A 12,527-nucleotide genomic window follows, 5' to 3' on the forward strand; every position below is an offset into this window, starting at 1 on the left:
ACCTGAATTGTTTCATTGTTGGAGAGCTGCATAACTGTTCTTTAAATAGGAACATTTTTTTCTTAAAAAGAAAACCAGAAATAGCTTTTTTATGACATTTATTTAAAATTTTAAATAAAAAAAAAAGTTATTTATATAGATATTTAACAGATAATGACAACAAACAACAAATCCCCCCAAACAAATCCCTACCCAAACCACAACAACCCTCCCTGGCATCCTTTTGTAGTTAAAAAAAAAAGCATTACCATATCTTTTATGAGCCTTAACCTAAAATGTCAACTACCCTTTTAGTGAGACCTGTGACCTTAACATGCCGTGTTCTTGCAGATCCTTAAAATGTCTTCAAAGGCATTGAATTCATTAATCTAAAAAAGAAGGCCTAAATTGGTATTAAAATGTTTTATATCAGTCCCCCCCCAATGTTTAGTTAACTACCATGAAAAACAAAGAATAGCAGCAAATCCTCACAATTGAGAACTAAAATAAAAACAGGAATGTTTGGCATTTATCTTGTGAAATAACCTAAAAAGTTTAATCTCTTTTTGAAATAGTTGCCAATTAATTTCCTGCCACTCATCTGATAATAATCTAACTTTTCTGGAGCTCCACATTCTACCGAACACTAAAATGCAGTTTAATTTAATGTTATTGGTTGGGTCATCTTCTAAAGTCTAACCATCTTTTCACATAAAAAAGCAGAATCCTCAAATGATGATGAAAACAGTAAAACTGGTCATGCAGAATAATCTATCTGCTTTATATAAAGCACATACAAATTTCCATTCTTGCTTTTAAAAAAAGAACCTTTTAATGTTTTTTTCTGCCCAAAGACAACATTTGTCAATAAGCAAATAAATGTGGTTAACTATGTTCTTCTCTCTATAGAGATGTTTGGAAAAGCCATAAATTCTTTGAAATGCTCTGCTATTCACACTTGGCAGTGCACTTGCTGCCAGCTCTTGTTTATGGTCTTTGTGTTCAGTAAACAGTGGTGTTACTCTGCGCCGAGTCCCAAACTGCGTGACTGCACTGATATTCACACACCAATCATGGGCGCCTAATTGGTATAGCCATTCGTTAATTAACGCACTGCATTGCAAATCTTTCACAGCCTTGCGCTCGCTATTTATTTTGCTCTGTCACTCGGCACATGAAAAGCGCCGATCTGATATGAGTGTAATGGTCCATCTGAACAGCAGGACATGAATGACAGCATGTGTTGCTTTTCCCTTTGAAATCCCCTCGGAAAGAAGCAGTGGGGAAAAACGTTCTTGGCACAACTTTGTATCATAAAAGTTGAAAGCATTCCGCCCGTCTTGGCCTATAAGCACAATAATGTATGTGAAGTGAGAAAGGCTGCACAGTGGCATTGTTCAAAATCATCATTGTAATGCAAACGTTGGTGATACAACTGCTCTGACCACTCAGGACGTAAACATTGGCTTAAAGTGTTCAATACTATGTACAGTTCTAGTAGTTTAATAGCCATAAAAAACATTTTTTTTCTAGTGTTGGTAGAGAATTACACAAGACTTTTAAACCGTTTTTTTGACATAGTATTTCAGGAGTATTATCTTTTGACATACTACACTGATTTTTAATTTTTTAAATACAATACTATGATCTCTTAACAAATTTTTTGACTATTTTATCAGTTCTTTTAACATACTGTTCTAAGAGCACATGCTATACTAAGAATATTTTTTCTACTTATGACATTTTAGACAAACATTTTCAATTAAAGCTATACTTCTTTTTAAAAGTTTTTTTGATTGTATACTATACATTTTTTTTCATCAAACTTTTTTTTTTTTTAACAGTTACGGACATACTACACAATTACTTTTTTCAAGTTTCCAAAATGCTGTACTATAGTATTTGTTGAGCCTAACAACATTGTGTTACAGTTCTGCCAGCAGTAAGGAGAGGCAGAAACTGGTGCAGGAGGAGGTGCGAACTTCAGTGGAGGAAGAGCAAACCAGCAGTGCAGTGGCCATGCGGCAACAGGGTGCCTGGATGAAGTGGGAACAGGCAATGGAGCGCAGAGTCAACTGGAAGGACGTGGAAGTGGAACCTCCAGAGGATCAAGTTCCTGATCCAGAGGGTTTACAATGTCCTTCCCAGCCCATCAGACCTGTTCACATGGGGAAAAAAACAGAAACACCCACATGCACCCTGTGTTCCAAAACAGGGACCCTTGAACACATCCTGAGCAGCTGCCCCAAGGCGCAGGGCGAGGGACAGTATCGCTGGAGACACGACCTGGTCCACAAGTCCATTGCTGATGCAGTCAGCAAGGGGATAAAAGACAGCAGGTACACCCCTACTACAGCCAAGGCCATTTGCTTTGTGAGGGAGGGACAGCAGCCAAAGGAAAGATTGAAGGATGGCCCAGTCAGTCTGTTCTCAGCAGTCTGAGACGAAATGATGATGGTTGACCTGGAGAGGCGACTGAAAATTCCACCACACATCACCCAGTCCACACTGAGACCTGATATCATCTTGGTCTGTGAGGCCATAAGACAACTGGTTCTGAGGGAGCACCTCAACCAAATGAACCCAAGGACAAGTACCCAGGACAATGGACTAATGACATCGATAATAGAGTGCATCTGCGGCAAAGACTTGTAAGAAGAGTTTAAAGATCCATCAAGGCAGGATGAGATGCTCGTTAGTGGAACCTAAGGCACAGTGCACAGTTACTTCTAGTGAGACACAGGAGGAGCCAGGCCCGGAGGCAACCCACAGTGCCAGGAGCCTGCTAGTATCGCCAACACCTGCTGCTGGCAATCCACCTGCTGCTTCTGTGCTCAGAAACACACAGAGCCCCCGAGAGCCCTCGGCTGGCTGCAGTGCACAGAGCCTCCAACATCATCAAGCTGCAGCCACAACACTTGGCTGTGCCCCCTTGCCCCGACCAAGGATCCAGTGTCCCCAATTCCTAAAAAAGAGCTGAGAAGCAGCAGTGCAATGAGGATGTTGATTGGATCTTGGAAGGGACAGCTAACGGGGATGTGGACCACCGGCTGAAAATTATGACCGCCCTCATAGTGAATATCACATCGGAGAGGGATTCAGGACAGAGGCAGCTAAGCCTGCACCATCGGCCTATGCTCCAAGCCACAGAGCCAGGATAATCCAGGGCCTCAGGGATGAGCTCAGGTTGCTGAAGAGGCTATACAAGTCAGCAGGAGAAGTTGAGAGAACTGGACTGGCAGATCTTCAAGCAATCCTCAGGAAGGAGCTCTTAAACCTGTGGGAAGCCTGTGGGAAGCAGTGCCACAGAAGAAGGCGCAAAGAGATGACAAGGAAGAGGGCAGTGTACCTGGCCAATCCTTTCAAATTGACCAAGCAACTCCTTGGTCAGAAGAGGTCTGGTTGCCTTACATGCTGCAAAGTGCACCTACAGTGACGCCAATAGAGATTAACTGCTCAGTCCATGTGTAGCAGTAATAACACCTCTGGAGCCCACATCAGAGTTCAACCTAAAGGAGTCCTGCCTAAGCTAAGTCGAGGAAGTGGTTAGGAAAGCTAGATCCAGCTCTGTACTGGGTCCCAGTGGAGTGCCCTATCAGGTGTATAAGAACTGCCCAAAGCTACCTTGATGGCTTTGGAGGGCCCTGCAGGTGATCTGGAGGAGAGGGAAGATTGTCCAGTCATGGAGACTTGCTGAGGGAGCATACATCCCAAAAGATGAGAAAACTGAGAATATCAACCAATTTCCCGTCATCTCTTCACTCAGTGTAGAGAACAAGATCTTCTTTAGCACAGTGGCCAAGCAACTTCCTGTTGAGCAAAAATTACATTGATACATCACTGCAGAAGGGAGGCATACCAGGAGTCCCCGGTTGCCTTGAGCACATAGGTGTAGTCACCCAGCTCATTAGGGAGGCTAGAGAGAGCAGAGGGGACCTGGCACCACTGTGGCTGGATCTCACCAATGCCTACGGCTCAATACCCCACAAGCTGGTTGAGGTTGCACTGGAGAGACATCAGATACCCAAGGAGGTGAAAGAACTCATCCTGGACTATTACAGCAAGGTCAGCTTGAGGGTCTCCTTGGGCCAGTTGACATCTGACTGGCACCATCTGGAAGGCAACCCCCTATCAGAGCCATCATGGATGACCCCAGAGGTGATGACAACAACTGTTCCAGGAGCCAGGTGGATCCCCCAGGGGCAAGAGTAACTCATATCCGCAAAGTCCAGGTCCTTGGTTCTGAAGAAAGGGAAGATCACAGACAAGTTCCGCTTAAGGTTTGGTGAAGACCAGATCCCGTCAGTCACAGATAAACCAGTGAAAAGTCTCGGCAAGGTCTTCAGCTCCAGCCTGAAAGACACAGACTCCACCAAGGCCACCAGTGCTGACCCGAGGGCTGTTGAGAACAATGAACAAGTCTTGGCTCCTTGGAAGATTCAAAGGATCCTCGGGCCTCTGCTCATCTACGAAGTCCCTATGACTGTGGTGGAATGCTTTGAGTGCAAAGTGAGCAGCTATCTACGCAGATGGCTGAACTCGTCACGCAGCCTGAGCAGCATCGGGCTGTACGGGAACAGCAACAAGCTTAGACTTCCTTTCAGCTCATTCCTGGAGTTCATTGTGGCATGGGCATGGGAACACCTGTAGTACGCTGGATCCGAACATTAGAAAGTGTCCAGTGCAGGGATTGCTGTGAGTACAGTTCTGCCAGCAGAAAAGCGATGCAGAAACTGGTGCAGGAGGAGGTGCAGTCTTAAGTGGAGGAAGAGTGAACCAAAGTCTGATGAGCCCTGTTCGGGGCGCCTGGACCAGGGTGTCTGTTGTAAGACCCAAAACACACAATGACCCTAGGATACAACACTGAAGATGTGTCCAAGGCTGTACATCAGAAGGTGCTTTGTAGAACTGACATACTGTATTCTACCTTTTTTCAATATTTTGACATATTATAATTGGAACCACATAGTATAGCATTTCAAGATATGGCATAATATAGAATGTTGCAAAAACGGCCCTTTACACCATAATACAACATATCAAAAAAATTATAATATAATAAAAAACAATAATAAAGTATGGCCAAAAATGTCAAAAAATGACGTTCCACAAAAAGCTGAAAATCGCATAAAATGACATGCCAAGACACACCATGGCATAGAATGTTGCAAAAATGTCCAAAAACACTCATATGACAAAAAATTACCTAAAAAGCAATGCTATAGAACAGCGAAAAATGTCCTAAAAACGGCTTAAGTAACATCAAAACAGAATGAAATAGCAAACAGAAACATGCCATAACATAATATGTTGCAAAAATGGCCAAAAGCACCATGATAAAGCATGTCGAAAAAAAATGACCAAAAAGGCAGGGCTATATTAAGGCAAAAATGTCAAAAAATGACGTCCCAAAAAGACCTTTAAACATCTCAAAACAGCACAAAATAACGTGCAAATACACGCCATAGCAAATAATTTTTCAAAAACGGCCAAAAACATCATCAAAATGCATGTTGGCAAAAATGACCCAAAAAGCAAGGCTATAGTAAGGCAAAAATGTAAAAAATGACATCCCAAAAATTGCTGAAAACAGTTCAAAACAGCATAAATTAGCGTGCCAAATCAAGCTGTAGCAAAGAATGTTGCAAAATTGACCAAAAACACCATAATAATGCATGTTGAAAAAAAATGACCCAAAAGGCAAGGCTATAGTAAAGCAAAAATGTCAAAAAATGACATGTCCCGAAAACAGCTGAAAACACTTCAAAACAGCAAAAATTAGCGTGCCAAAACAAGCCATAGCAAAGAATGATGCAAAATCGGCCAAAGACACCATAAAAATGCATGTTGAAAAAATGAACAAAAAGGCAAGGCTATGCAAAAATGTCAAAAAATGGCATGTCCCAAAAACAGCTGAAAACACTTCAAAACAGCATAAATTAGCATGCCAAAACAAGCCATAGCAAAGAATGTTGCAAAATCGGCCAAAAACACCATAAAAATGCATGTTGAAAAAAAATGACCCAAAAGGCAAGGCTATAGTAACACCAAAATATGGCATGTGCAAAAAATGACCCACAAGGCAAGGCTATAGTAAGGCAAAAATGTCAAAAAATGTCAAAACACGCCATCGCAACAGAATGTTGCAAAATCGACCAAAAACACCATAAAAATGCATGTTGAAAAAAAATGACCCAAAAGGCAAGGCTATAGTAAGGCAAAAATGTCAAAAAATGCCATGTCCCAAAAACAGCTGAAAAACATTCAAAACAGCATAAATTAGCATGCCAAAACACGCCATAGCAAAGAATGTTGCAAAATCGGCCAAAAACACCATAATAAATGCATGTTGAAAAAAAATGACCCAAAAGGCAAGGCTATAGTAAGGCAAAAATGTCAAAATATGACATATCCCAAAAACACTTTTAAAACATCTCAAAACAGCACAAAATGACGTGCCAAAACACGCCATAGCACAGAATGTTGCAAAATTGACCAAAAACACCATAAAAATGCATGTTGAAAAAAAATGACCCAAAAGGCAAGGCTATAGTAAGGCAAAAATGTCAAAAAATGCCATGTCCCAAAAACAGCTGAAAACACTTCAAAACAGCATGAATTAGCATGCCAAAACACGCCATAGCAAAGAATGTTGCAAAATCGGCCAAAAACACCATAAAAATGCATGTTGAAAAAAAATGAACAAAAAGGCAAGGCTATAGTAAGGCAAAAATGTCAAAAAATGACATGTCCCAAAAACACCTTTAAACATCTCAAAACAGCATAAATTAGCGTGCCAAAATAAAAAAAAAATAAAATATATGAAAAATATATGACTTTTTCCAATTTTTTGACATGCTATACAATGGACTGAACTATGACCTTTTATCACTTTTTTTGGCTATATTATACTATGATTTTTTTTTTTTTTTTTACAACATACAACAGTACGACTTTGTTACGTTTTGTCAACATGCAATACTATGATAGTTTTTTAAAATACTAAACTATGATTTAACAGTTTTCCGATATATTATACTGCAACTTTTTTTTTTTTTTTTTTTTTAACTTTTTACTTATTCAACTCATATCACAAAGATAATACACAGAACGAACAACACAAAAAGAGATATTTAAAATTCAACAGTGATAAACAGATTTTTGATGGTGGAATAACTTTTCAAATGTATCTATTGAGTCATAACCCATACTCTACCACTCACAGTCAAATGAAAAAGGAGCACAAGTAATAGACATATACAGTATGCATAACGAAACTGAAATAGCTATCCCATTGAAAGGAGTGAAAAACAAAAAACATACATACTATACAATCACTTTTTTAATCACTTTTTGACATACTGTTGACTGTATGACTTTTTTAAATCAAATTTTTATGACATAAAATACTATGATACATTTTGTTTTTTCACAGAATATACAAAAAAAATAACTGTTTTTCGACAACAGTACCATGACTTTCTTTTCCACTTGATTTGTGTTAGGAAAACATCATGTTTTTGTTTATAATAAACATTCTGGTTATTACAAACACTGCTGGAAATGTCCCATACTTGTTAGAGAAATTAAAAAAAATAAAAGCATGCCTGCTCTTGTTACTACAATCACGGCTGAAAATGTCCTAGACTCTCATTCAAAAATACATGCTTTTGCCAATGCAAAGATGACAGGACATGTCTAAAACTCTTGTTAAAAAATACCTGCTTTTGTTGATACAAACATGAGCCGGCATAAACGTTTAAACATGACGTTTAATCTACCTTGTACCTTGTACATCTTAATGAAAAGTACTCGCTTTTGATGCTAGAAAAAAACATCTGGAAATGACCCAAACTCCTGTTAAAAAAATCCTGCTTCTGTCACTACAAAATCAGCACGAAATATCTGGAACTCTTGTTAAAAAAATACCTGTGTTTGTTGGTCTCGAACAGTGCTCTGCTGCTGTATGCTGTCTCTCCTTAGCAGCCATCCCGCACAGGTGTGATGCCATCCACCATTCCCTCTGTGTGATGAAAAAGTTAGGTCACGTACATGTCAGAATCAGAACTGCATCATATGATGACAAGTGCAACTGATACACATCTGTGGTTTGCAGAAATGTACAATGCCTAATTTTGTCAAGCTTGTATTTTTGGTGGGGAAGCCTGTAAAGGGGACAACCATTCTGAAAAGAGATGTTAATTGTAGTTTTTCAATGCTTTGAACACCACAAATTAAAATCCTATTTAATTCCAATGTACTGAGGTGGCAATTTGAGGACGTTTGCCAGCGTATCAACACCTATAAACTGAATTTAAGTGGACAGAATTCATGTGTAATTAAACCATGCTGTATACAACATGTAATATATTTACACATAGCCCATGGATTGCATTTGTGGTGAGTGCAGCACACACTGTAGCATGCAGTGTGATGACACCTGCTCATTATAACAGTGTTTTAGAGTGTTTTCAGTCCCTAACAGTGTCATAATGTTTTATTACTTTATGGGTTAAGTAATAATTGGCCTTGCCAGCTGGAAGATACAATAAAAACCTCTGGGGTGATGCTGAGCAAACCACAATCTGTGTTACACTTAATTCAATCATGCATTCAGATTTTTATAGCACTGGCGAGGAAATGTGGCTCCCAGACGCCAAATGTTTGTGCAAAAAACAGATAGCAAGCCATGGAATTCCTGCAGGACTTCTGTGTCTTCAAATGGATATTTCCACTGGGGAAGAAATCTTAATCTGTCATGAACTGTTTTTATTTTCTGTTCTAAAGAGAGTTCAGCCTGCTGTCATTTAAACTACTCCTACACTCTGTTGGACAGCATGCAGGCCATTATCGAGCTGTGCGTCCTGCTTTGACTCAGCAGCTGGACAGAAGACCTGATGTGAAAGTTTTAGTTTGAACGTGTGCCAAGATGATATTTGTTTAATGGAGCTTCTCTAAATAACAAACACACACCTTCACTCACGCAAACCGCTCTCTGGCCCACGATGACCTAATGATCACTGCTGTCTGTGGTCACTCACTACTGTGAACTCCCTAACCCAGGCGATGAGGCACGCAAGCCACAGACCTGCTTCCCTGTGTGTGTGTGTGTGTGTGTGTGTGTGTGTGTGTGTGTGTGTGTGTGTGTGTGTGTGTGTGTGTGTGTGTGTGTTTTTCAGCAGGCTGTGTGGAGCGCAGCTTGTTTTGAAGGGCACAGATCGCAGATTAATGATGACTTCATATTATCCAAACAAAAGCTCATAGCAAGCAACACTGAAAAGAACCTGTTTACCTAAAGTGTTCTGTTTATTATTCTTGCATCATTTATTATCCTCTGTACAGTGAGACAACAAAAACAGCTAGGCCATATTATATTTTCAGATATTTTACAATAACAATAATAATAACGTTATTTATATAGCACTTTTAAAAACAGAGTTTACAAAGTGCTTGACAAAGAAAAAGCAGAAACGGGACACATTCAACGACAGAAAGCCAAACGATCCTACTGAACATAAGCGAGACAAACTAGAGTAGAGTTGAGATAAAATTAAAACGAGAAGACAAACCATGCATGCGGGAAACAAAATGACAATATAAAATAATTAATACATATAGACCAAAAACGACAAAAGCAATAAAACCAAAAAATAAGAGGAAATAAGATAATAAGCCATAAATAAAAATGAAATGAAAAGACGATATAACATCAAAGAAAGTCTATAAAAATGGGTTTTAAGATGTGATTTAAAATAAGTCACTGTTCTCTGTCTTATTTCTTCTGGCAGGTCGTTCCAAAGCTGAGGGGCCCTGATGGCAAAGGCACGGTCACCTTTTGTAAGTCTTGACTTTGGAATTGCCAGAAGGGCTCCACCTGAGGCTTTAAGGCTGTGAACTTCCTCATACGGGTTCAACATTTCTGTAGCGTGGAGCAGTAGTAGATTGGAATGAAGTGATGTCGTCTGTTAAAAAAAATGAAGGGTTTTGTTTGTTTATTTTTTGATTTTATGTTTATTTTATGTTACTAACCTGATTTGACTCAACTTAATTTGACATTCAATATATCTCATTTATTTAGGTTAGCCAAAAACACACATTTGTTTGGTTATTCATAAAATATTTGTTTGATTTCGTTGGATATATTGATTGAAATTTTATGTACTGTATAACCACGATAATACCTATCCCTATATGGTATCCACCGATGCTGATTCTCTTTGTTTCTGTTTTTACATTTCTTGGATTTTTACTGCCACCCCCCCATATAGTTTTTTTTTTTATTGATTGATATCTTTATTTTGAACATGTGAAAAAAGCAGTGAAAAAATAAATAATTAAAATACAAAAAAAAGAAAAAGAAAAGAAAAAAAATATATATATAAATTATAAAAAAAAATAAATAAAAATTAAATAAGTAAGTTGCATCCATCAGCATTTTAACATGCTTGAAAAGGAGTAGGCAGAAGTAAGAACTTATTTAATCCTAGCCCCTATTCTCTGTTTCATTATTGTCAAAAATATCCCTTTGAGCCCCATTAATGATTATCAATACTATAATAAAAACATTTTAATCTTCTTATAAATATAAATATTCATGTATTCATTTGTATTTTCTATACAAAAAAGTAAATGAGTAAAAATATACATTTCTATACAAAAATGTTTATAAATATTAATATAGTTACACTGCCTTTTTCCTCTCTATATATAGACATCAATATATCATATCAGTATATCAGTAAAAAGAGTCAGATATGAATACAAATGTACTCATCTATCCATACAAAATGTAAATACATCTGTTGGTCTACGGTCTGTCGCCTCCGCTGGGTTTCCCTGTGCGGTGCACCCTCTCCTCCTCCACCTCTTCTTGCAGTTTCTCAGCCAGAACTTTCTTCTCAGTCTCGGCCCAGGTTTCTCCCGGTGACTCTGCTACTCCAAATACTTGGTTGTTCCGTCTGGTCTGTCCCTCCTGATACTCCTTCTTGTCTGTGATAGTCAGCAAGCTATCACAGACTTGAAAATATCAGCCTGCATTGTGTTGCAGCTCTAAGAATGTTTTATTCTGTCAGCCTTCAAATCGTCCACTTCTTTTTGGGTGAACTGCAGGCTCGTTTTGACTTCTTGTAAGTCCCTTTTGTATCAAGTCTGGAGTTTGAGTCCACAATAATTTGACTGACTGAGTAACATGTACTCTTCATCTGGTTTCATCTCCACTTTTAGTGGAATTTTAAGCGTCTTTCTTGTTTGCCAACTACACCCGTTGTTTTCAGCATTGTCGGCTGTTAGTTCAGTCAGCTGGTAGCTGTTGTTAACTCAGTGGCTAATTAACCACTAACTCCCCTCTCCTTCTTTCAGTCCCTATAAAAATCGTCGTAATTTACCAGGCAGAGGTCACACCGAAGGCCTAAGCACTCAATCCAATGTCCGTTATCAAACATCAATTGAGCAATGGAGCAGGGAGGTGGAGGTAAATGAAGTTTAATTTGTGGTGCTCAAAACATTTTAATGTCATTTGAAGAAATAAATGGCAACTTACAATGAATGATGTGAGCAGCTGTCTTTGGTATAGTGTTCCCAATGGAAATAATTCGGGTCAGAGGAGTATCCTGCAAAATAAGGACAACATTTAGCCAAAATCAAATCAAAAATGAATTTTAAAGAGTTTGTTGATAATCTATGAACAACAAAGAAAATGCATTTAATTAGCACTGTGTTTGAGAAGCAATCATAGGGGAGTGGGGAGCAAAATCAGAAAATAATCTTTTTGATAATTTCTTCTTTTCTTGTTGTCAAAGAACCAATGAAAAGATTAAAACCAACAGTGAGTTAGTCCATCTTGTAATGCTTTCTGACAGCCCAATCCTATATGTTATACACTTTTTCCAAAAATCAAGATCAAGAAAACCCACTTAAAATAGGCGAGGGACTCCTTTTCCATACATACATAGTTTGTTTTTTTTCTTTACTGTTGTGTTATGTTCAACATTACGGACACGCCAGAAAACAGGCTGGTAAACAGATTTTCAGCTTTTCCATTAAACACAAAAGCCAGATGTTAGTTGGTGTTATTTTGTTTTTTTTTTGGGGGGGGGGGGGGTGTCCACTGAGAAAGGGGTTTTACTTATCCCCATACCAAAGGTTCCTATTAGCAATTATAACAAAACAAAACAAATTTAATATTGTTTGAAATAAGCAAAGTTTAATGTTTTTTTTCAAATAGTGATTAATCAATCATTAATTTTTACCAATAATTGATTAAGGAAAGTGCTTACCATTTGCAACCCTAGTTCCTACTGAAGGCATACATCAAGGTGTCGCTGATGCAAACTTTTAATTTAAAAAAAATAAGATGAACATCAGAAACACGCTGGACTGTAAATTTGATCAGATACAAGCCAAACAGGAGTAAATACAGCATTTTTTGGGAACTAGTGTCAGTTGCAGATTAATACACATTTAGTGCCCTAGTATGTATTTCAACAGCAGAACAGTTTTTGAGGGATTAAGTAAAAATAGTGTTTCAGCAGTTTTTGGGCAACAATGTC

General features: G+C 38.5%; 1 pseudogene; it reads left to right on the forward strand.

Moving 5' to 3' along the window:
- The first annotated feature begins 3,038 nt into the window (after positions 1–3,038).
- LOC121944164 lies at positions 3,039–4,629 on the forward strand (annotated as a pseudogene).
- Positions 4,630–12,527: the final 7,898 nt, after the last annotated feature.

This window comes from Plectropomus leopardus, chromosome 6 (assembly GCF_008729295.1).
Source record: "Plectropomus leopardus isolate mb chromosome 6, YSFRI_Pleo_2.0, whole genome shotgun sequence".
Classification (NCBI taxonomy): domain Eukaryota; kingdom Metazoa; phylum Chordata; class Actinopteri; order Perciformes; family Serranidae; genus Plectropomus; species Plectropomus leopardus.